General features: G+C 49.4%; 1 protein-coding gene and 1 long non-coding RNA gene across 11 annotated transcripts in view; both read right to left on the reverse strand.

Moving 5' to 3' along the window:
* LOC144114996 (GTPase-activating Rap/Ran-GAP domain-like protein 3) overlaps positions 1–21,800 on the reverse strand; it is an 811,635-nt gene that overhangs the window by 338,367 nt on the left and 451,468 nt on the right. The gene's annotated exons all lie outside the window — the stretch shown is intronic.
* Positions 851–4,713, reverse strand: LOC144096735 (uncharacterized). The gene is made up of 4 exons (XR_013306835.1): positions 4,233–4,713; positions 2,834–3,046; positions 2,610–2,776; positions 851–1,129 (listed from the first exon to the last, which is right to left on the reverse strand). It is a non-coding gene; the product is annotated as an uncharacterized LOC144096735 (long non-coding RNA).

The raw sequence follows: 21,800 nt of genomic DNA on the forward strand, positions 1-21,800 counted from the left end.
GCACGCTTAGAGCTATACAAAGAGATGATAATAGCCGTTTCCTTTTAGAATCAGAAGCTTTCCAGAAGCTAGAAGACATTGCAAAGTCTAAGGCCCTTCTGCAAGACATGCCACGGCTATCCACCAGACATCAAACATATGGATTAGAGGCTTTTCATAGCCTTCGAGTCCATTTTACACCAAAGACCTACCATTATTCGTATTCAGGAATGAGGGCCAGGTAAGCTGTTGTCTTCTATACTCTATTTTCACAGTGAGAAACCATCGATATCACAAAACAATTGTGTTAAACAAAACAAATGTTAAACGCATCTATAGAAAAGTGAAAGGCATGTAGGCACGTGCCAGAACTATATGAAAAGGTGCCCATCTTAAATTACACTTACTGAAATTGTCAATAGCTGCATCATTTCTTACGTCGTCTAAACAGAAATTAAAAACAGAGTCGAGCGAATTGGAAGGGATTTTACGTGCCGACACTTTGTGAGCATTTAGTTTTGGCTGTGTTTACCATACAAGAACTGCATTTTCATTTTCAATTTGCCCAGCAACTGAGGCGATGCATTGTTCTGTTCGCTCTTCAAAAGTAGTTCTTTGCTTCTTCAGTATTTTCATCATGCGTGCTCATGGTGCTTTTAAGCACTAATTGCTAACATGGTGCTGTGCTTAACATCCATCAGTGACCTTCTTTTGTTGCATGATCTTTACGGTTGGACTTTTTATATATGTTACACGTTTACACGTTTTCACACGGTCCTGTGCAACTTTTTCAGGACCCAACTTGCTGCACTTCACTACAATGAGAACAGTGGACGTGGTCAGGCACGCACAAAGGATGGCACACTTCGATGGTGTGTGCGTTACCCAAAGGCAGCAGGTGGTAACCCAACAGCTTGTCCAGTAAAGGAGCCACCCACTCATGGTAAGCTTGCACCACCTAGTTTATTTGGTCATGAAGAAAGTGAATATTGCACAATCTACAAGATGAAATGCTCACACAGGCTACGTCAAATGCCTCCTCGACAAGGTTGTGGCCATGGCTGAGAGCACGCAGCCCCAGGAGAGGAAAACTGCCCCAGAATCTCGCCCACCACTCAGCAGCAGTTTTCCAAAGGTCCCAAAGGAGAAGCTGGTCGAGAAAAGAAAGTCAAGATTCAATAGGCAATGATCAGCCTCTCATGATCTGCAGAGAAAATGCTGGTAAGTAGTATGGGGGTTTACCACATGTCCCAAATCTGAACGTGGGTTGAGCAGCCAAAGCCCTTGATAGCCATTGTGACAGGTAAAAATGTACAGCAAAGGATGTGATGACATGCACCGTGTAGTTTAATTAGGAAGTACTAGTTACTAAAATGTTTAGTTTGTAAAAAAAATGAAAAACAGATATCACTAAACACAAGAAGGCAGAGTAGGCGAAATCATGCAGCCACTAAAAAGTACGTATACCACTTTGCACTATATGCTGGGGATTGCATAGATTACAAGGAAAAAGAATGCAACCTTGACAACCACTTTAAGGCCTCTATTCTTTCCTTCGTGGCATTTTTTTGCTCCCTTAGCTGTTTTCCTTTTATTGTTTTATTGCCGTTGTTCATTTAGATTCTGTTGCATTTTTTTTGGAAAAAGGGGGGTCTGTTCTTGCATTCTTTTCAACTCAGTATGGTTACTAACCCGCTTCTCTCCTACCTGTAGGTGACAGCCTCCATGGCTAGACAAGAGCTGTTTGAAGACTAAGCGCGCCACCTTCCCACCCTCTTCGCTCCACACCCCACCGTAACCCCAGTCCATCCTCCTTAGAGTGAAGGGCCTATATAACCCCTGCCAATGATGACCACACTTGACCTGACAAAGACAAGTCCTCTTGTTGGAACGCTGGTCGCTGGACTGAGGCTCTCTCTTCACTTTATTTTTTTAAGATTTCAATCTGCTGTACTTCATATCTGCCATTATGAAAGAGGAACCAATGCACTACTGCCACATATTTAGCAGCCATTGCTGTCTTCCAAAAAATATTAGTAGCGACAGACTGTGGTGAACACACCATAAACTATAAGACAGTATCTGCATGATCCTAAAAGCTTTATCCTTCTGCATTTCTCGACAATTTGTAGGTTAGCATAAAAAGACTTGAAGTCCAACGGTCTCACCGAACGGTTTAACCGGACATTTGTTGACATGCTCACCATGTATATCAGTCCTGACCATTCCAACTGGGACCTTGTCCTTCCATTCGTCACCTACGCATATAATACTGCCGTCCAGTCCACCACCAGATATTCTCCATTCTTCTTTTCTTTTATTACTATTTCAAATGGAGTGAAATTGTAATTTCATTCCCATGCTCCTCATTCTGTAGCATGGTCTCTACCGCCCACTTGATTCACATTCTTACTGGCGAGATGTATGCTGACTTGCAGAAGCTTCGCAAATAAATTACTTTTTTGAAAGCATCTGTGTGTTTTTATCTCTGGTTTTGCCAACCATGAATGAAAATTTATTTCATGAATGTTCTAGGCATTTGCACAAACTCTGGAAGGAGGTACAAATAACTGCAAATTAGAGGAATGACTTGTGTGCTTAGCTATTTAGGCTTTATAATGTGTACTTACCTCAGCAAGTATAAGGGTGCTTGAATCCTGTATAACTGCCATCAGCAGAAAGATATTTTTTTCTTACAGCACTGAGCACGCAGCTCGGCAGGATTTCTCTCTTGTGCCTGCCCAGTCTTTTCCACACAAGGTAGACAAATTGTCGATATGCAGCATACCTCATCCTCCTAAAATAAAGAATGCATGTCAATAAAACTGACCCAGCTACCACATGTGCTCCTCACTTGTTCACAGAGCCCCTGTCGTTTCTTGATGCCCTGGATTCCTGCCGTGCCAGTGCAACTTCAAGGACTGCTTTGTTGAGGCATACATCTTTGAATTTTTTTGTTGTTGTGATGCACCGCGCCCGCTTCTGCTTTCCAGTAATTTCGGGGACCTCTTGACAACATAGGCAGTCTTCTTTTTCAGTCATTACTGCGCAGTGTTTGCAGGAACACCTGAAGAGGAAGGTAAAACGCTTCGGTAATGCTTCAGTGCCAAGCCTGTAGGCAAGAAGTCTAAAATCGTACTATGCATTAGTAAAGTTTGCCGGTGGTTTTCAAAACTGAATGCACCGCTTGAAAGCACCTCGATGAATGCGACTTGCAGGCGAAGCGATTTAGTGAGAAACGAAGAACTTTTATACAGGCTATTTACAAATGGGTACAAGAGTCAGTATACGGCCACAACTGCCCGCGGCCGACTTAGTCTATCGCCTGCACAGAGGCGAGGGACACCGCGTCCCAACAGTCGAACTGGCGCGCCTTGCACCAGCTCTCAAGCGGTCGCTGCCTCCGCGCTCGGCCAGACCGAGCGCCTGCCTGCTAGGAGTAGCTAGAGACAACCTGCCACGAGCGCAGCCCCCTTCGCCGGTCCACCCTCAAGATGTCCGCGCCCCTTTTCACGCGTAAAAATAAATTGCTAACTGCAGCTCGTCAGTTTGAACGAGTCGGAAAGCTCAAAACTGATGTCAACGTCTTTCCCTTATACCAGAATTCCTCCCCAGGCGGCTGCACCGTCCCTCGCCCAGGGGACGGGCCCAAGGTCGAGGCCGGCAGAGAGCCCCGCCGTCTGGGGTGGCGAGGGAAGCCGCAAGCGCGAACGGGGAGATAGACCTAAGTGCATGGAAGCTCAAACTGGTCCTCCCCTTCTAACGACGTGCAGCAAAGCAAAATAAAACAGGACGCGCAGCATAGGTCACTGCCCCGTCGCGGAGTGTTCGTAACAGATGTGCCAAAAAGATGCGCCAGCGCGCCGAAACCTACAGCATTACTCTGAAGATATGAAAAACAAACGTGCACATGCTGAATAATTTGCGTATACTGGAAGAATGCATGTTAAAAACGGACTGTCGCACGCCGATCAGGCTATCGTACAGCACGCGCAAATACTGCGGTAGCAGCCTGTTCCTTGAATTTATTTGTCGATAAATTGCATTTACAACCGGGATAATGTGTTCTGCCAGCGCGCTCAAACACTGACCGTGTTCTATACCTACACTACACCCGCGTATTCCTCGCGACCAAATGCAATAAAGAAATGCCGCACTGAGCCACTCGCGCTGTAGGGCCTCGTCAGCAGCAACGCCGCATCAACAAACAGCATCTATATGCGCGGGAACCGATTAGCAATCGAGATACTTACCAGTTCACATTTCCCACGCGTAAAAATGCCTCGTCGCTTTCGCTGGCGGCCAACGACGAACTGTCGCTCGACGGGGGCGCAGTAGAACTCCCTTGCGGGGATGCGTCAGGCTCAAAAAGGTAAGGGGAAGTACCGAGCTGAACTGTGGAATGAAAGCCTTCCATAAGATAACCCCGATGTTCACGTGAGAGCCAAAAGTGTCTTGTAATCGCTTATACAACACCGCGAAGAGCTGCAATCGGCACGCAACGCAGCCTACGCAGCACTGCAGCCATATCGGCCGCTTCGCCGGTCCTCGAAGTGTCGTCACGTCTTCTTGGCCAATCAGAGGCGGCGGCGCGACCCGCGATGTGCCCCGAGGCGCCGGCTGCGTATTTCTGCTAAAAACGACAACTAGCGCTTGTTTTTACCAAATTTCAGTTCTCTATTCGAGTTCGCAGCATCAAAAACTGTAAGGTGCCGCCGCAAGCCCGATTTTTGCAAAAAGTGCTTCAGTCTCCCTTTAAGTGCGCTTTCACGTGTGTGATATTTTTATTAGGTATCTTTTTCTAATGAAGTGGTCGATGCCCGCTTTCCTGCATGCGGTACGCGCTTTGGGCGCAGCTGCGAAATGTAACATTAGTGGTCCATGAAGGTCATAGGATGAAATCGACAATTATGTAGCATCGCATAATTGGTCACCGCAGCGGTGGCCTAGAAGTTACAGCACCCCCCTGAGCTCGCAGGTTGGAAGTGGGCATTTACCGGTGGGATATCACCAGAGAAATTCATTGCCTGTGAAAAAGAAGTAGAGGACTAATTCGTCGTCGCATTAAGCAAGATCTAAAAAAATTCCTAGCGTTTAATCTAAACCCATTCCTTTCAGACCCAATGGCTTTCGAGTAAGTTATTCGAGGCGCGTAACAGGACAGATAACTCGCAAATACCTGCGGCAAAAATATGAGATTGGGAAGCTCGCGGTTTAGAACGCAGTCCATGGTCGTGAATGTGTTTACACGGGCGAGTGTAAGTAATGAAAATCTCTCGGTACAGGGCACTTCTTTAGAATAAGACAGCTTATGAACGGTAGTTGTGAAAGAGGCGTTCGTCGCACGAAAGTGTCCGAAATGCCGACTAGCGGGAAAGAATAGGAATAGCTGGCCTTGTGGAAATGACAACTGTACATTTTTAGACACCAGAAAGCGGCAGTGTGAACTCGGCGAAATAGACTTACAGCTATCCAACCGGAAAAAAAACCAGCCCGCGAACCATGCTGATACGCGGAACTCGCAGACCTATATACCGACAAGCGCGGCCGAACGACATCGGGGTTCTGAAGATGCGTTTCCCTGGCGACGTCAAAAGAGCTTGAGGACCGACTCTGAGCGCGCAAGATGGGCACAGCTGTGCAGACTCATTTTAAGCGGCACGCACACAGCCTGGCCGCTCAAGCCTCTTCTTCGGTAGCCGAGGAAGCTGCGTCCCGGAAAGGACTCGGAGTCAGGAGTGCCATCGGCGCATAATGATTCAGGCGAGAATCACTGACTGTCCACGAGCGTGTGTATAGGACTAGATATGTGGGTGGCATGGACGCGTGTTACCCCCATTCATACCGACAGCGTTTCTCCAGTTGACGGTACCGCCCTTTGTACATCGTTATCTTGTGCGAGAGCGGCAAAAAAAACTTCTCGGCCCAACGGTCATGGAAGGTAGACAGTGGCTTGTTAACAGATGAGGAAAACAAAACAAAATTGCTATCGAAATGCACAGCCACCGCATCCCTGGACAGTTGGCTTCTTGCCTTCACAATGCCGGCGAGTTAAATACGCCTAAATACGATTAATTAAACAGCTCTCTTTTTGGCTATCTCTTCGTTATGTGGTGCGTGAGACGGTCTACAGCGCTTTCTATCTATGCCTTCACTTTGTGTTTTTCTCGGCGTGAGACTATAGACTGATTGTTTGAGCCCATTTACTCCCTCACAGTGTTGCGCGTTTTGTTGTATTTTGAATGGCATTTGCAACATGCAGCCTTACGTTCCAGATAACGCCACTGTACAATTAAGCCTTGGCAGATCTATTCGGCGGAAACGATTTTGTGCCTGATTCCTTTCACATTGTCCCCTTCGACGTAGAGCGCTATCTTGTGTGTGATTGAGCGAAGCCAAGAGGATTTCAATCTTAGCATTTGAAGACAGCAACGTTTGTGCGGTCAAGCATACGCAGCACTCACGCGTTTTAATTTCAGCTCGAAAATGTCGCTTTTCTGTAAAGTAAGCGTGCGCGAAAGTAATGTGAAAGTAAATGACCGGCATTTATTGCAGCACATATTGTAAAGAATAAAGATTCACAAAGATCGTGGGTTTGAACTTTACGACGACCTACGGAAGACACGCCGAAAACCTCTACACGCCTCATATAAATTGCACGACAAAATTTCAAGTGTCGTACGTAGGCAAACACAATACTCATTAGAAGAGTCATATATCCATCCTACGTAGGCAGAGTATGGCGACGAAGCGGTGACGTCTTGCGAAGAGATGAAGAAAAGTAGCACAGTTGACTTTAGAATATGTTTATTTTTGAGCAGGCGACGTACTGCGTGCAAAGTTACGGGCCAAAAATTCTTTAGCGCTTTTAGAGCACTGTTCATAAGCATTAGTCATTCTCGCTACAGGGCTCCAGACATTCTGCTACAGACGCTACGCCTCCACAGCCCACCTGAGCAATAAGAAAAGTGGACTTCAGCCAGAAGGCATGCGTAAATATTTCTTCACTAGCCCCCAGCCAGGACGATCAGCAGCGCTCTTACGTAAACAAAGAAAAAAAGTAAGGAAAAAGAAGCACGCTGCCAATCAAGTGGAAAAAACCTCGCAGCGAAGCCTTTTTTTTTTCTCAGAAGCGCACTAAGTCATTAAGTATAGAACGATAACGAGGACGTATAAATCATAGAATCGCTAATATATTAGACGCTTCCAGATTTTAAACTTCAACCTTATCAACAGTTCAGTTAACTTCGCTTCTCAAGTCATGATCAAGTCGAAAACATTTTCAAAAATGTTCGCTGTTAAAAAAAAAAAGAAGGCGCCGAGTATTCGCTGGAAGCAGCGGGAGGCATCGAATTCGTCCAGACATTTTTCTAGTAATAAATATACCGCCGCTTGAGCACCGTGCAAGTCCGGAGAATTTCTCGAATATGTTTGCAAAATGACTGAAGACATGACGTGCTGCTGCGCAACCGTGCGTTTATCGCAACGTTCATTGTTATCTATCGCACCAGAGCCACGTCCGTAGCGGCCAAGAGCACCCTCACTCCGGAAGAAAACAGAAATAACGTTTTCAACTTGAAATTGCCTCGAGCTCATCAGTGCTGTGGCCTCCCAGCGACTATACCGCACCGGCGATCGTTCCCGTCAAACTCTTCCCCCTCCCCCTTTCCACCACAAACACACAGACCGCGCACATATAGATATGCGGAGGACGTGAGGGTGAAATTTCGACGAAAAACTGCACTCCGCGGGTGGCCCCGTAAAGAATGTTCTGTGGGCACGCAACGTCCAAGCGAATGACTGCGCAAAGGTTTCAAGTAGAACTGCCGTAGAACACAAGGAAGTGCAGAAATGAAGGAAAAGTAATTTCGCGGAGCATCCTCGAAGGAATTTTTGATTTTGCACACAACACGGCACCGCTGAGAAATGGCGCAAATCTTCTTCAAATGCAAGAAAAAAACAGAGAGAGAAAGGCACGGGAGGGGGGCGTTGAGTGGAGAATACGGAGGCTTTAAGTTGTGCGTTGTGCTATGTGTGTGCAGTTCTTGGTTCCCGATAAAAATTACCACGAACACGAATTTTCTCCCTGCTCCCTCGGGAATGCAGACAAGCGTGAGAGCCGGACAGGTGGAAGAGTTTTATCGAAAGGAGAAATCAGTCCAAAAAGCGCCGCGCCAAGAAGCGCGCACGTCCAAGCAGCTGGGAGAAGAAACAGCGCCGAAAATAGGAGAGCAACGAGTGAATGGAAATGATTGAATGGGAATAAACCAGAGCGGCCACGAGAAACAGAAAAGGAAAAGCGCCGAACGAGGGAGGCGAAAACGCCAAGCGAGCAGGAGAAAGGAACAGACGATCTGCTTTTATTTTTGCTCCATTTTCCCCTCTTTTTCGCTCTCTTTAAGCACGTGCGCTCGCGCCAGCCAACCACCATTCCATCCTGAGAGATAAACGACCCAGCGACGAAGAGTTCTGCTAAGAACCGGCTTCGTTTGGCACGCTTCATCGTAGACCCTCCTTCGCCGGCAGGTAAAAATCGGCACGCATCGCTCTGATTGAATGCACTCAAAGCACCGCGGATAAGCGCCATTTTAATTTGAGCCGAAAAATAATCATAGACCTGGGCGGTTCAGTTTAGAGCGGATGCGCAGTTTCAGCTCACGAACGCGTTCCTATACCACTTTTACTTTCTTTTTTCAACCCATATGGGAGGAAATCTAAGCGCGATAGTCACTGCGCTCCTGCAAAGGCGGGGCAAATGGGGGGGGGGGGGGGGAAGAGGGCGGAGCCTTCATTTTAGAGCAGCAGTAGATCTTTCGGTCTTCCCGTTCGACACGCGCACGTCACGGCTAGCAGGCCGGTTGCGACAGGTGCGTACTTCAACGCGACTTACAAGTGACTACAAGAGGCGAGAGGGTGTTTCCCACTCTCTATACCATCCAAGTACTTCACGCGTTCCCTCAGCGAAACGTACATCTGAAAAAAAAAAAAAAAGTTACCCCTCGAAATGAAACAAAGTGCACACCCAGCGGTTGTGACTCGAGAGAGACGAGGCAATGTGCGGCTCTCGTTCATCAGAGAACACGTCCCCCGAGGCAGTGGTAGGTGACTCGCGGCTAGACAGAGGGCGCAGGCGCCTTCGTGCGTCGAACCATTGGGGGCGACAAGCGAGTCGAAAGGTAAAAAGGGCAAGAAGCTTTGCAATCAGGCGACGCCAGACAACAAGAGGAGGCAGGCGGTCGAGCAGTTTGGCTGAGACAAGTAGCGGAGACGGAGGTCCATGCCCCGGTCACGGCACCCGGCAAAGATCAAATTGAGCGGCCGATGCAGCTGCGCTCCCGCGGGACCGTGCGCTCATCATGCGGCCGCTGAAGCGGCGGCGTTCGCGACGTCACGCCGACATTCGCTCTTTGCTAGGCTGAACGAGACGAGGTGATTACTCTCATGCGTGAGCGGCGACGCATCTGCGCTCTGGAAGAAAAGCGGCAGACTTGCGTGTGGAAATCGAGGATGAAATGATTGCCGCACGCGGGGCTCAAGCTGGCCCGCCTGTGCGGAAAAGTTGGACTCCGGATGCGCCCAATGCCCCATTTCACCTCTGTCTACCGTTGGATTTGTCCCGCGTTTCCCTAACACACGTTGACGATCCCGCCGGAAATGGCACACAGTTGCTCCTCCTAGTCATCCAAGCCGGTCAGGAACACGCCTGTGCCTCATTCGGTCGAGAGAAACGCCAAACTACATCTTGACGAATGAAGAGCACCTGTGAGGCTTAAGGATGTCATTGCTTTCGGTTGGGTCTCTGCGTGTGATTTGTGCAAAGCCGAGAGACGTCATCTCAGGGCCGGCTGTACTCTGTCTCCCGATGTGCTGCCACTCAAACACAAGTTACAACTGGCACCAGCCAATCAAAAAAAAAACGCTAAGGCGCCCGTGCGCTGTGCGATGTCAGTGCACGTTAAAGATCCCCAGGTGGGCGAAATTATTCCGGAGCCCTCCACTACGGCACCTATTCTTCCTTTCTTCTTTCACTCCCTCCTTTATCCCTTCCCTTACGGCGCGGTTCAGGTGTCCAACGATATATGAGACAGATACTGCGTCATTTCCTTTCGCCCCAAAACCAATTATTATTATTATTATCACCAGCCAATCAGGCGCAGAGTGGTGCCCGCGGCCCTTCGTGTCAGAACAGTGCGTGATTAGTCTGCGCTTCTGCCACCGCGTATGCTCATACCTCGATTGCCGCAATCATGGGAGTAAGCGCCTGTCTCGACATGCTAGATGGCTTCATAGTTCAGCCAATGTTTTCCTGGCGTTATGCGTAGGTTCTTCAAGCTTGGGCGCCAGCGAACTGTCAGCCAGAACACTGACATCGCTGAAGACAGTTTGAATCGTAGCTAATTCCTCGAGGACCCCTTGCAAGCTTCTTTTTTTCGTGTCTCGGATGCGTGGCTCGAACGCGGAAGGGTGTCGCGTGCTGTTCGTAACAGCGTGCACATCGCTCATCATCCTGGCATATTTTTGCACAGCGCGAAGGCGGTCACGAAAATTATTTGCCTTATTCGTTGCGACTGTTGCTAGCGTTCCGGCTTTTCGCGTACGCTTACCAATTCCGTATTATCGGGCGTAGTACTCTTTGCACCAAAATCTTGTTTGCCGTTCGTTAGCTGCAGTAGAGGAAGAAAATCTGAACATACGCTTCGAAAGTGAGAAAAAAAAATCTGATTGGTGACGTGAGAGGAAGCTATACTGTGATATTTCTGCAAGTCGTAAGAGCACTGATTGGTGCATGTCTCCACCAGCACATGACGTCGCATGTGACCGGGCGGCCACAAAAGGGGGAAAAATAGCAAGAGGGAGGTATGCACAACTCCTTGATATTACTCGCTGCGAAACTTCTCATAGGTCCACGTATCATAAAACGGCGGTCCAACGGTGGGCCAGAAGTCGAGTGTTTACGTATTGCCGCGACGCCCGTGGCCAATAGTAAAGTGTGTTCAAGTTTCGAACTTGGAGATGGTTGATAAACGCACAACCACCTGGCAACAAAATCAGTTAACAAAAATCCACACTATGAGATCCACTATGAGATATAAATAAGAGGTAAAATAAGCCGAAAAATAAATGCTTTTGAGAATATAATGGTGACGTAAGGCGACAGTTTTTATTGACAGCTTCCAGATGATGTCACCGTCCATAAGCATTCGGAAAGTGGCTCCTAGGACAAGCCACTTTTTTAAAATAGATTTTCCCAACTGGTACGATCTCAGAGCTCCGGGAGGTAAGCAGGCGTGACATCACGTCCACGTCATTGGGATATGTGGCTGTTAGCTGTGCCCTCACCGGCCGCTTGCTGCTCCTTATTAGACACCTTTAGCATACCGTGCAGCTCGATGCCGTTACCGTTACCGGAGTACTGGGAGCCCGAGCGTCGTCAGTGCGCATGCGCAGATCGTCTTGAGGCCGCCAGATGGCGCCAGGTACCCGGCAGATGCGCGGGCGCCTGCCGCATCGGGACCAATCAGCGCATGGGCAGTGGCGGTGTGTGGGATCCCGGCATTCCGGTGCCAGTAACACTGTACACGGTATGTTAAAGGTGTCTATTACCTCAGTCGGCGACGGTAACACACTAGACATCCAAAAGCGCTAGAACAATCACTGAAACCTTTCGCAACAGCTGAGACCCGTGTTCGCCACAGCGGAAGAACCTAAGCGTAACGTTGCGGCTTGTGGTAATCGGCCGGTACAATGCCGACTGTTTCCGGGGTAACAATCTCCCGAAACCTGCACCCTCCGCGGGGCCGAAGTTCGGTGCCGTTCCCCTGCACATCTATACCTCCGAAAAGCTGCGGATGAGGTGCGGTGGAGTACAAAGGGCGCTGCACAAGAGTTGCTCAATAAACCCGGACGTCAGTCTATAGCTAAAGTTTCTCCACGTTGTTCCACTATCAAAGGCTGCGTATTGCGAAGTCTTTTAGAGCAACGGCATACGCTGGCCAGGAGCGAAGAACGTTTTTGAAAACAATCTGCGTCTGACGTCTTGTTCGGAAAGCGAGGCGAGGCGCGACCTAATCACGCCGTGAAAAGAAAAAAAATCGCTCTGATCGATCTGACCACTGATTTCTCGCTCCTCTTCGCGCGTACTGAAGATTCCTCTATATCGAGATTGAGCTAGTGCTAAGGGCGAACACAGGTCGCAGTGCGCTTAAATTACTAAAAGCGCCTGTAAAGGCTTTTCACCGCTCCTGCGTTTCACTTTCTGCGAAAGGGCAGAGTAGTCGAACTACCCGCCGGATCTGGCGCGCTGAACAGCGCGAAGGAGCGCGGGCAATGTTTGCATGAAAAATTACCCGCGCTGAAATAAAAGCATCAAACTGGGTAGAAGCAACATGATCCACATGTTTTGTTTGGGTCATGCTTCTTAATGTAAAAAAAAAAAGAATTCAATAGCACTCGGCAGGCCTGATGTGTTAGAGTCAAACCAAGATGCTTCATCGATAGAACACTGCTTCAGAAAACATCCCTAAGAGTTCCACGGATAATTGGCAGTCATTCTTTTCTCTATAATAATGCGAATGAGGCAGTCGGAATCAGCGACAATCACCTTGCAAGCGCCCGTTTTTCTGACACGCTATCGAGCAATCACCATGAATGCATCGCATTTCTTTTCCGGTACTGAATTTCTTCTCGCTCTGATTCGGTACTAAAGTTGGAGTGTGCACGGCACATGCCGTGAGAGTGGTCGCCAACTCTCTTTTTTTTTTCGATTTTCTCCAAAAACAATCAACTCTTTCGCCGGCCGCGAAAAGATTAGCTCTAAACCCAAAGGCGCATATGTGTACCTCCTGCCGTGCAGAAGAAGCCCGAACAAAAAGATTTGTAGATTGTCACCTTCGACGCATCACAGCCACAGTGAAATTCTGAATGTGATGTAAAGGCAGCATTGGGTTTATCGAAGCTGTTTGACGTCAGCTCCTTCTAGTTCGGTTTTTGAGACTCCTGCATGAGGAAAAAAAAAATCAATGACAAACTGACAACACCTTTGCAGATTCTTTTGCAAGCCGATCTGCCACGTGAGTCGTGGGAGTTCTTTCCGACGACACTGTCGTTCGTGCCTGTATTGCCGAAGAAGGTCGCATATGGTTGTTCGCATTCTGAATTCTACTAAAGCAGGGGCTTCGCTAAGCGGCATCTGATCGTCACCGGGCTACTCCTGCCAGCTGCCACCCCAATTTCGCACAATAATAAACTGCATGATCAGACGGAGACTGCCGTTACCTATACCTCCCTTTTTACTACTTGCACAAAACCTCCATGGCTACATCCCTATAAGTACCCCGAGAAAATTAGACACGCGTTGCCGTTATTGATGATGAAGATGATGAGGTCCTCAGTCTGAATGGCACGTGCCTACGGCGGGGGATTGGCCAGGGTGCATTGCTGATATTGCTCGCGGCTACTCCTTTTTGTCTTTCTGTTTGCGCGCCGCGAAGTGAACGCAAGACATACGTCCGGTGGCAGAAGAGGCACTCATACGAGACATGTAACGACGCTCAGAAAAAGAGCAGGAGAATCGCCCAGATACTGCTTTCCCGTTCCCCATTATCTTAATCGCAACCGGCTGCCTAGCGTCTCATTTATTTGAGCCAGCGTTTCGCCTCGGCTTCCCTGCTCTCTGAGACGCATCGCATGTTCCACGTTTATACCAGTGGAAGCTCGTTACTCTGCTGCTGAGTAACACAAAAGCCCCTTTCTCGGCCTCCAATTATTTCTAGTTCCAGCTCATGATGCTCCTGCTCCACCTGAAGAGGCTTTGGAGCATAATTCAAGCTCAGCCGGAACGAATAAGAAAAAAGATACTCAGCCGGAAAAGAAGAGTCGCGAAATAATTTTTTTTTTCAACGAAGCCGCAGTCGCGCCAATACACGTATTAGAGTTGAGAAATCCCAGTCTGATGAGCAGCAGCATCTCGACTGAGCGGAGAAACACAATATTATGCACCTTCACTGATTGGGATTTCTTTCGCGTTTTACTCCGCAGAGGCAACTAAGGAGGTCGCTTTCACAAACGAGTGTCCCGCAGTAAGTTAGATGCCTTCGCCACGCGCGCAGCCGTAAAAAGAAACAAAAAAAGTTCATTCAGCCTTCTTCGACAGGAAACAGCGTGGCCGAATGGAACCTGCTCGCGAACGCCCGCTCCCAGTGCCCCGCGCCTGCCTGGTGCGATTTACCCTAACAGGCCCCGAATGCGGCTGTGTTGTGTTTTATGGCGCGCAAGCGGCTCAGGCCATCATGCGCCAAACGCAAGGTTTGCATCGCAATGCATTGGCGTAACTGGGCAGCCGACGTCGTGGCCACGCCGTGCTCTTCTTCTAACGACATCGTTGCGCTGGGAAATTTAATTTGCCGCCAAGGCGTGAGAAAACACGTGCGTATCCTGGGCCTTCGGCCAATGGTTATGCACTCTCGGCATTGCCGCTGTTTTGTAAACAGCAGCTGCAAGAAGTCAACAATGTTCAGTGTATTGGAAAGAAGCAGCCTCCAGACACTCGGGTTGTTTGAGCGCGCAAGCGTCCAGTTCTCACGTGCTGCGCTGCAGTAAAGCATCGAGAACAGCAACAACTGGGGCCAGATCCAGTGTTCATGGCAAGCGGCAGTTACGTTTATTGCACTGGGAATACAACAGCGACGTTGGTGCCGTGCGGAAAATCGGCCTATTTTTTTTTCTGAGTTCCCCCGGGAAGCATACTGCACGAAAAGAGCAAAAATGTGAGAATGACGTCACAATGTGCGCACATCGAGTTGGGAAATACTGCACATGCGACAGCGACATTTAGTACATACCCGGGGAAGGAGGTGACCCACTTTTAAATAAGTCGAACCTTTTCCTCGGGCGCAACGGAAGACAGGTGAAGGCCCGGGAACTGAAGCCCCGTAAAAGGTAACTTGTGAATCACTTGTGAACTATTGTGAATCGTTCACATAGTTGCGCTTGTGTTCAGCGCCCGGATTAGACGAATCTGACGAAGAGAAAGACCAGGCTGTCTTCGCTATGCGACGAAGCCCAAAAAGACGAGCGGTACTAGGTGTCGTCATATTTGCTGAAGCCATAGCAAACACTACGTCAACTGCAGTCCCGGTTGTGAGCATAAGCAGCGTGTTGATGAACCGTCAAAGCACGCTATTCGCGCGTCGTTCTGCAATCCTGGCGCTCAATGTCCGACACTTTCAGGACTTGTGGCGGGCGTTGCACGCACGAAATGACTGTCGCCGCCGCACGGCAGGGGGCGATGCACGCTGACGATCGAGCAGCGCTTATAATTCCCACTCGGCATTGATGCGGTTCTCTGAGCACGCTTTCATGATTTGCTGTGCACTTGCCACAGCCGGCAAAAAAAAAAAAACAATGGGGGCGCTGAACAGTGGAAAGCGATAACATTAGATGTATCGATTATCGATTTCGATCCATTTTTGAATTTCCCTTCTCTGGGTAGTGGCCTGTGATTGGTTCTTTTGAAGTCACGTCACTTTGTGACGTCACGCCTCTTTGGAGTCACATGACCTTCTGACGTCACGCATACCTCGGCCAATCGGTTAATTTTGTGACACCGGACTGCCCTGGTTGCTCCTGACGTGAACTCTAATGCTATCTAGGTTTCTATCTAGAAACTAGGTTGCTCACAACGAGGTGGCCAGGTTATGATGACGCCGCAAGGTAACATGCCCTCTCTCGACCAATCATTAATTTGACTGACACCTGCCACGGTGGGCAGGTTATGTGACATCACAAGGGCACGTAACCTCCGTCGACCAATCAAGGTGACCCCTCAGCCCAGACTGTGATGACGTGACAATGTCGCGGGACCTCTCTCGACCAATCAGCAATTTTTTTTTTACATCGAACGGCAGATTTTGCACCTGACGTGAACACTAATGCCATCGCATTAATATGGGCGACGCTGTCTAAACCAGCTAGCAACTAAAAAAAAAGAAGCAACGTTTACTCAAATCGTGCTTCGGTGCAACAACGGATGCAGAGACATTCGGCGGCGTGTGACGAGACCTCGACCCTCAGTATCGTAGTTTGAGGTGCAGACAGCGGATACGCTTTGACTCGGCTCAGCGCCCAGCACAACGTACCGTGATATTTGTCTCTTTCACTGCATCGAACATGTCTAATTTCTTTTTTTATCTTTGTATCTATGGACACACAAAGGCGCTGAGAAAAAAAAAAGGAGCGGGAAGGGGAAGGGTGGAGCGGGAGGAAAGAAAGAGCAAAAATCAAAGAACATGAATGAACCGAACTCTGGCGAACATGATACGCTCGTATTCGATTCCAAGTAACAAATCGAAATGGCGTGACGATGAAAGCCTGCTCGCAATCAGAGGGCCCCGGACGCCGAGACATCGCTATCGACAGGAACACGGCGTGTGACACGGTGGGCGATCAATGCACAAGCCTCGACAGAGGCGACTGCGGGTTTTATCGAGTTACGCTGGAGTTCCGCCGGCCGAAAATGAAAGGAACGCAAGAAGACCAATATGCCATGCGCCTGCGAGAAAGGACAGTCTCTCGCTGTTCATTTGGCTCTGTAGGGCGGGAAATGAGAGACGCCATGCGGGCAAAAAACTTCTCAGTTGTCATTCGTCTGGACATAATGCTGCGCTAAAAGAGACACGAGTTAACTGGAACGCGACAAAGAACCCGACAGTTACGAGCCGTTTCAGCCAGTCGTGTACACATCAAGACATTCGTTGCTCAAACGGTCCAAGTTTTATTACACGAAACGATCAAGAAAGCGGGAGGGAAATAAATGGAAACAAGAACAGCTGAAGAGGAACACAATATTACCTCGACTAATCATTCACGAATGGCCCTAATAAGAATGTCATTATTATGAGCTCCGTTAATGAACGGGCCAAGGAGCCACGGGAATGTTCAGGGAAAAGATCACGAAAAGAGAGACTGAAAAGATGACTACCGCGCGGAGGGCAGTACTCAGCAGTTGAGCCGCTGCTAACACAAACGTGAGCCTCAGTGTAGATCTCGGGGTCCAGAAATTCAGCCGAATCTCAGACGGTGCGCCGAAGAAAGAAAAGAGCTTTTTCGGCCGCTTCAAAGTAATGTTCTCAAAGTGAAATTCTCGGAAGTAGGCGGTGGATAAATCAAGAAAAAAATGGCTACGTCCACTTAAAATTTGAGCGGCGAATTTCAAAGGAAAGCTGGACTGAGAGCCCGCCTGCATCCCCCCCCCCCTTTTTTTTTTGCGTCGCAACGGTTTTGCCGACTGGGACCTGATTCTTTAGTTTCACTACTCACAGCCTGCCCGCAGAGGCCGTCTCCTTCGGCTGCACGGTGGAAAATTCGCGACAGAAATTGTGGCTGCGCTCACGCGCAAATCATGCCTCGGCAACCGAGGCACCCGCATGCGAACAACCCCAACCACTTCGCTGAATGTACGCTGCAGGATGAAAGCGCCCGCACAGAGCGGAGTAGCAAGCCTACGAATGAAGCATGTGGGTGTACTCTATAAAGAACAGAATAAGAACTGAAAAACAGATCTCGTTGAAAGAAATAAATGAGGGACCAATAAAATAACGCCCGCGCGCACACGTGCGTTCGCTTGTAGGCCTGTGTCCTAATTTTGTAATTTGATTGTACTACGCGCTCCCATATAGCTCAAATGTATACTAGGCATGTCACACGCGAATAACTTCGCCAACAGGAACGAATTAACGCAGGGCAGATGCCTGCCACAAGCGTCAAAAAGTCGCCGGCGCCGAGCACGCGCAGCAAAGGAGGAGAGACCGAGAGAGAAACGCGCCAGGCAGGCAGGCGAGCAAGCAGCGTTTTGATATCGGAAGAAGAAAGACTCGATAATGGAGCGCCTTTTGTCGCTGGAACGAATAAGCGGCGAGGTTCGCCGACAAAGACGAAGTATTCAGGCTTTGTGCGCACAGCCGCGCGAGGGCGGGCGATGGCGAGCGAAGGCAGGAGGAAACGCCTCCTGGGCGCTGTGGGAACACGGGACGCGCCGGCGCCCAAGGCGGCTCATTATTATTAAGTGCCCGAGTTAATTCGCCGCATTAGCGAGGCCTGCCAGTCCCGGTGCTGTCGCGGCGTGCCTTTGTCGTGTCGTTAGGAGGTGCCTCCTGCCATCCGTGTATACGGCGCGGTCTAACCCGAAACGGCGAGCAGGCCTCCCTAGATCCTCTCTCTCCGAAGGCCGAAGCTCCCGCAACCATTTTCCGCCTCTTTGTCGCGTCAGCCATCGGCGTTGGAGTGCGCGAGGTGCCCGTGGCGAATAGCTTGCTCGCCGCCGCGTTCACCGCAAGCGACGCCTCGTATCCCGATGTACACGATTCGACAACCAATGGGGCGGGTAGAAAGAAACTCTACAGGGAGGAAAGTTCCCTGCAACCCATTCTCTCTCACACTCAGATGAAAATAGAAAAAAACCGTTGCAAAGGCTGCAGAAGGGATTGGAGAAGTTAACAGTAATTTGTTTCGTGAGTATTCAGATTGCAGCGCTAAATGTCGTTTCGAAAGAACAGTGTCGGGACGAAACGAGGCAAAAAGCAGCTGGATGCATGGCGCCGTTGGCTCTTGTTGCTCATTGAGCAGAAGTGAGCGGCATGGCGCCACTGCACGATCAGCCCACGGTCCCAAAGGTGGAGCGTCGCACAGGCAGTGACATCAGCGCGTCCGATGCCACGGGCACTAAGGAGGGACAGAGCCACGGGAAGAAATCAAAGCTCCCGGCTTTCACGGTGCAAGGAGACAAAAAGAAGCAACAACAAGTAAAGCAGGCGGAGCAATATGTGTGTACAGAGACTGTATGTCCTCGCGCAACCCGCGAATTGAACCTCGTAATATTATAGCGATATACGAACAAGCCAGCAGAAATACAGTTCTTCTTTTCACATTTCTATATGATGTTCGTGACATTCCAAAAAAAGTCACCCTGGTAGCAGCGCAGCCCGCGATCCTATTTTCCGCCGCAAGTTCAATTCAATCTTCCGTTGTGCACATGCCTGTCGCCCTGTGCGCTATCGACCGACACGAAGGGAAGCCCAGGGCATAGCTTCTATGTCCGGAGGTTTTTAGCATTCTGTCTATCTTTACTCCGGCGGTGGAAGAAAGGAGAAGAAGAGGATGGAGAAGGGGCGCGCCAAGCAGAAAAACCAATTTCCCAACATCCGCTGCACAGCCTCGCCCCGTTTTACAGACTCCGCTGCTGCTGCTGCGTTCTCCTTCTTTGCGGTTATTCGCCGTGTTCCGAGCCGTGCCCTCCCTTCAGACGAGCTTTTAAGCCCCGAGGTTTTGTTTTGGCTCGGTCCACCTCTCAGCCACGTCGGCAGCCAACGCGCTTTGCATGCAGTGCAAGGGCCGAGCCACGCGCGTGGCCCGAGAGCGTAAAGGCCGCGTCGCCGACGTCTTGGCTCGGCCGCGGCCTTAAAACATTAAACAGCCGGCATTATTCAGTGTTCGCCACGGGAACCGGAGTGCGCATCATCGCCAGCGAAAAATGTACAAACGGTCCATCTCCGCTGTCGTGTTCCTAATAAAACCCGAAGCCGACCAGTGTTCTTTTCCCGTAGCGCATGCTTCTCGTGGGTTCTTCCCCAGTCTCTTAGTGTTTTCTTAAGCCCTCTGCGTTCGCGTGGCGCGCCCAGCCAATGTTGGGGCAAACAGGTCAGGAAATCCTTGCAACGTAGTGGGCGCACAGCGGCGGAATGAGATCGGCGTGTGCTAGCGCCGCTCCTCAGATCGAGAAGGCCCTTGCGACGCGCTGCGGTTCCGAAAACACGAAAGGGCTGAAGGCCACAGCGAAAGAAGTACCTTGTTGAAAATAAACTAAGAGCCAGATGCCACCGAAACAGACCGGCTACTTCAACAGCCGGAAGCTAACAAAACAAAGAAACGACTTCAGATGACGGAATGAGGACAACGCTGTAGCGAACGTAAGGTAAAAAAAAAAAACAATGACCCAAAAATAATCAAAAAAGAAACGAATATGAAGCCGACACAACATACAGTTTGCAAGACCCGCTTTGCACGTCAGCTGTATACTTTGATTCGAAAGGCACATTTATTAACACCGTGCGCCGATGGGACTACACCGAAGACACTGCGCGTGCATTGCTTGAACGGTCTCTAATCTGATTCCGGATTGTATGCAAACAACGAGTGGCGATCAGCAACAATGGCATGTGTTTGCGGCCTGTAAGAAACCCTATAAGCAGGAGATCGAATCTTTGCGCAGCATTTGTACGCCGTCTCATGGGCCCAGGAGCGAAGGGCGACCTTAAACATCGATGAAAGACGTACCCGCTGGACAAGCCGTTCCTTCGTCCATTCTCACAAAGGGTGCATTCAAGAAGGAAGCGGGCGGCACCCTGTGAAGTGTCCGAATGCAAAGGCTGGAACATTCACAAAATTTATACGATCTCGCAAATTAGCCGCGCACTAACCATGGACCGATGCAGAAGTGTCTCCAGCGGGCATCCGAGATGACATGCAGAAGCGAACTTTAGATTTTGGATCCATACTGCTTTCAAGAAACGACTGATAGCGGGGACTGAGGTTAAGACCCTTTTTTCCCCCTTTTATTGGTCCTTTCAGAAAAAATACAAAAAACAACATAAATGAACCAGTGAGGGAGCCCGGACCAGCAACACTACCGGGCCTAAAGGCTACACAAAAAATAAAAATAAAAGGAGCTAGACGCTAAAAAAACTAAATTTAAAGAGAAAAGCAGGGAAGTAAAAACAACAACAACAACAACAACAAAAACGTGAAAAACCAGTCACAGAACAGTCAGAGGCACAGACAAAAAGTGAGAGTTTAGCATCCAACCCCGTTAAAGGTATCATGGGTAAAAGACAAAACCGACGGCTTCCAGCTCTGAGCGACTATTACTGGGTTTTTCTCTGCAGCCGCTGCTCGCGTGAATTCAGCTATAAGCGCTCCGGTTTCTCTGAAGCCTCTGAATACCGGTAAGCGAGCTCGTTAGTTAAATTGGAAAAAGTAAAAAAATCCAAACCAATAACAAATAGACAAACAAAAATGCTTAGGGCTACCTGAGCTGTCTTAAGACGCGTAATCGACTGTGATTATGCACTGTGATCTGCTATCAGGCATCACGTCCGATGAGCCTGTGAACATGCGAACAGCATGCGCATGTAGCGCTGCACCGGACATTTGTGATGTGCGGCACTTGTTGTGGACGTGCCCAGCGACGGCTGCTATCAGAAAACGGCTCCTCAGGGAGGTGGGCCTGCGGTGGAACCGCGAGACTACGTGAAGTGGACAATGGACAACCGTTTCATTAACAACCTCTGCGACTACCTCAGCGCAACGGTTCTTCACTCCTTCTTTTAAATTTCAATCCCGTGCATTCCGTCCCCCCCTTTCCTTTTTTCAACTTATGCCTCATGGCACACTTCTCGAATTAAAAAAAAATGCGCACGTGCCAGTGGATGGCCCTTCAACGTCACTTAATTTGCGTTTAAAGCGTAAAGCACGTAATTTGCGTTTAAAGAACACGGGCGAAGGTTCGAGCCACTTGGGGTGCAACATACGAAGATACCTCACTTTCTTGACCTGAGCGCTCTAGTTCCGTGGCAGCTCGGATACGAGAAGCCATTATCAAATGGCGCCCTTCCCTCCCTCGACTAATAAGAAACGCTTTGCCCTGTGTCAATACGACCGCTGTGTGATGCCGACAGGTCCTCCAGCCTCGTATCTTGCGGCGGATCGCGGGCATGCGCGGCTGCCGCAATATCGACCACCAGGACGCGCGGGGGTCGCGCCACGAGTTG

This window comes from Amblyomma americanum, chromosome 1 (genome assembly GCF_052857255.1).
Source record: "Amblyomma americanum isolate KBUSLIRL-KWMA chromosome 1, ASM5285725v1, whole genome shotgun sequence".
In the NCBI taxonomy this organism is placed as follows: Eukaryota; Metazoa; Arthropoda; class Arachnida; order Ixodida; family Ixodidae; genus Amblyomma; species Amblyomma americanum.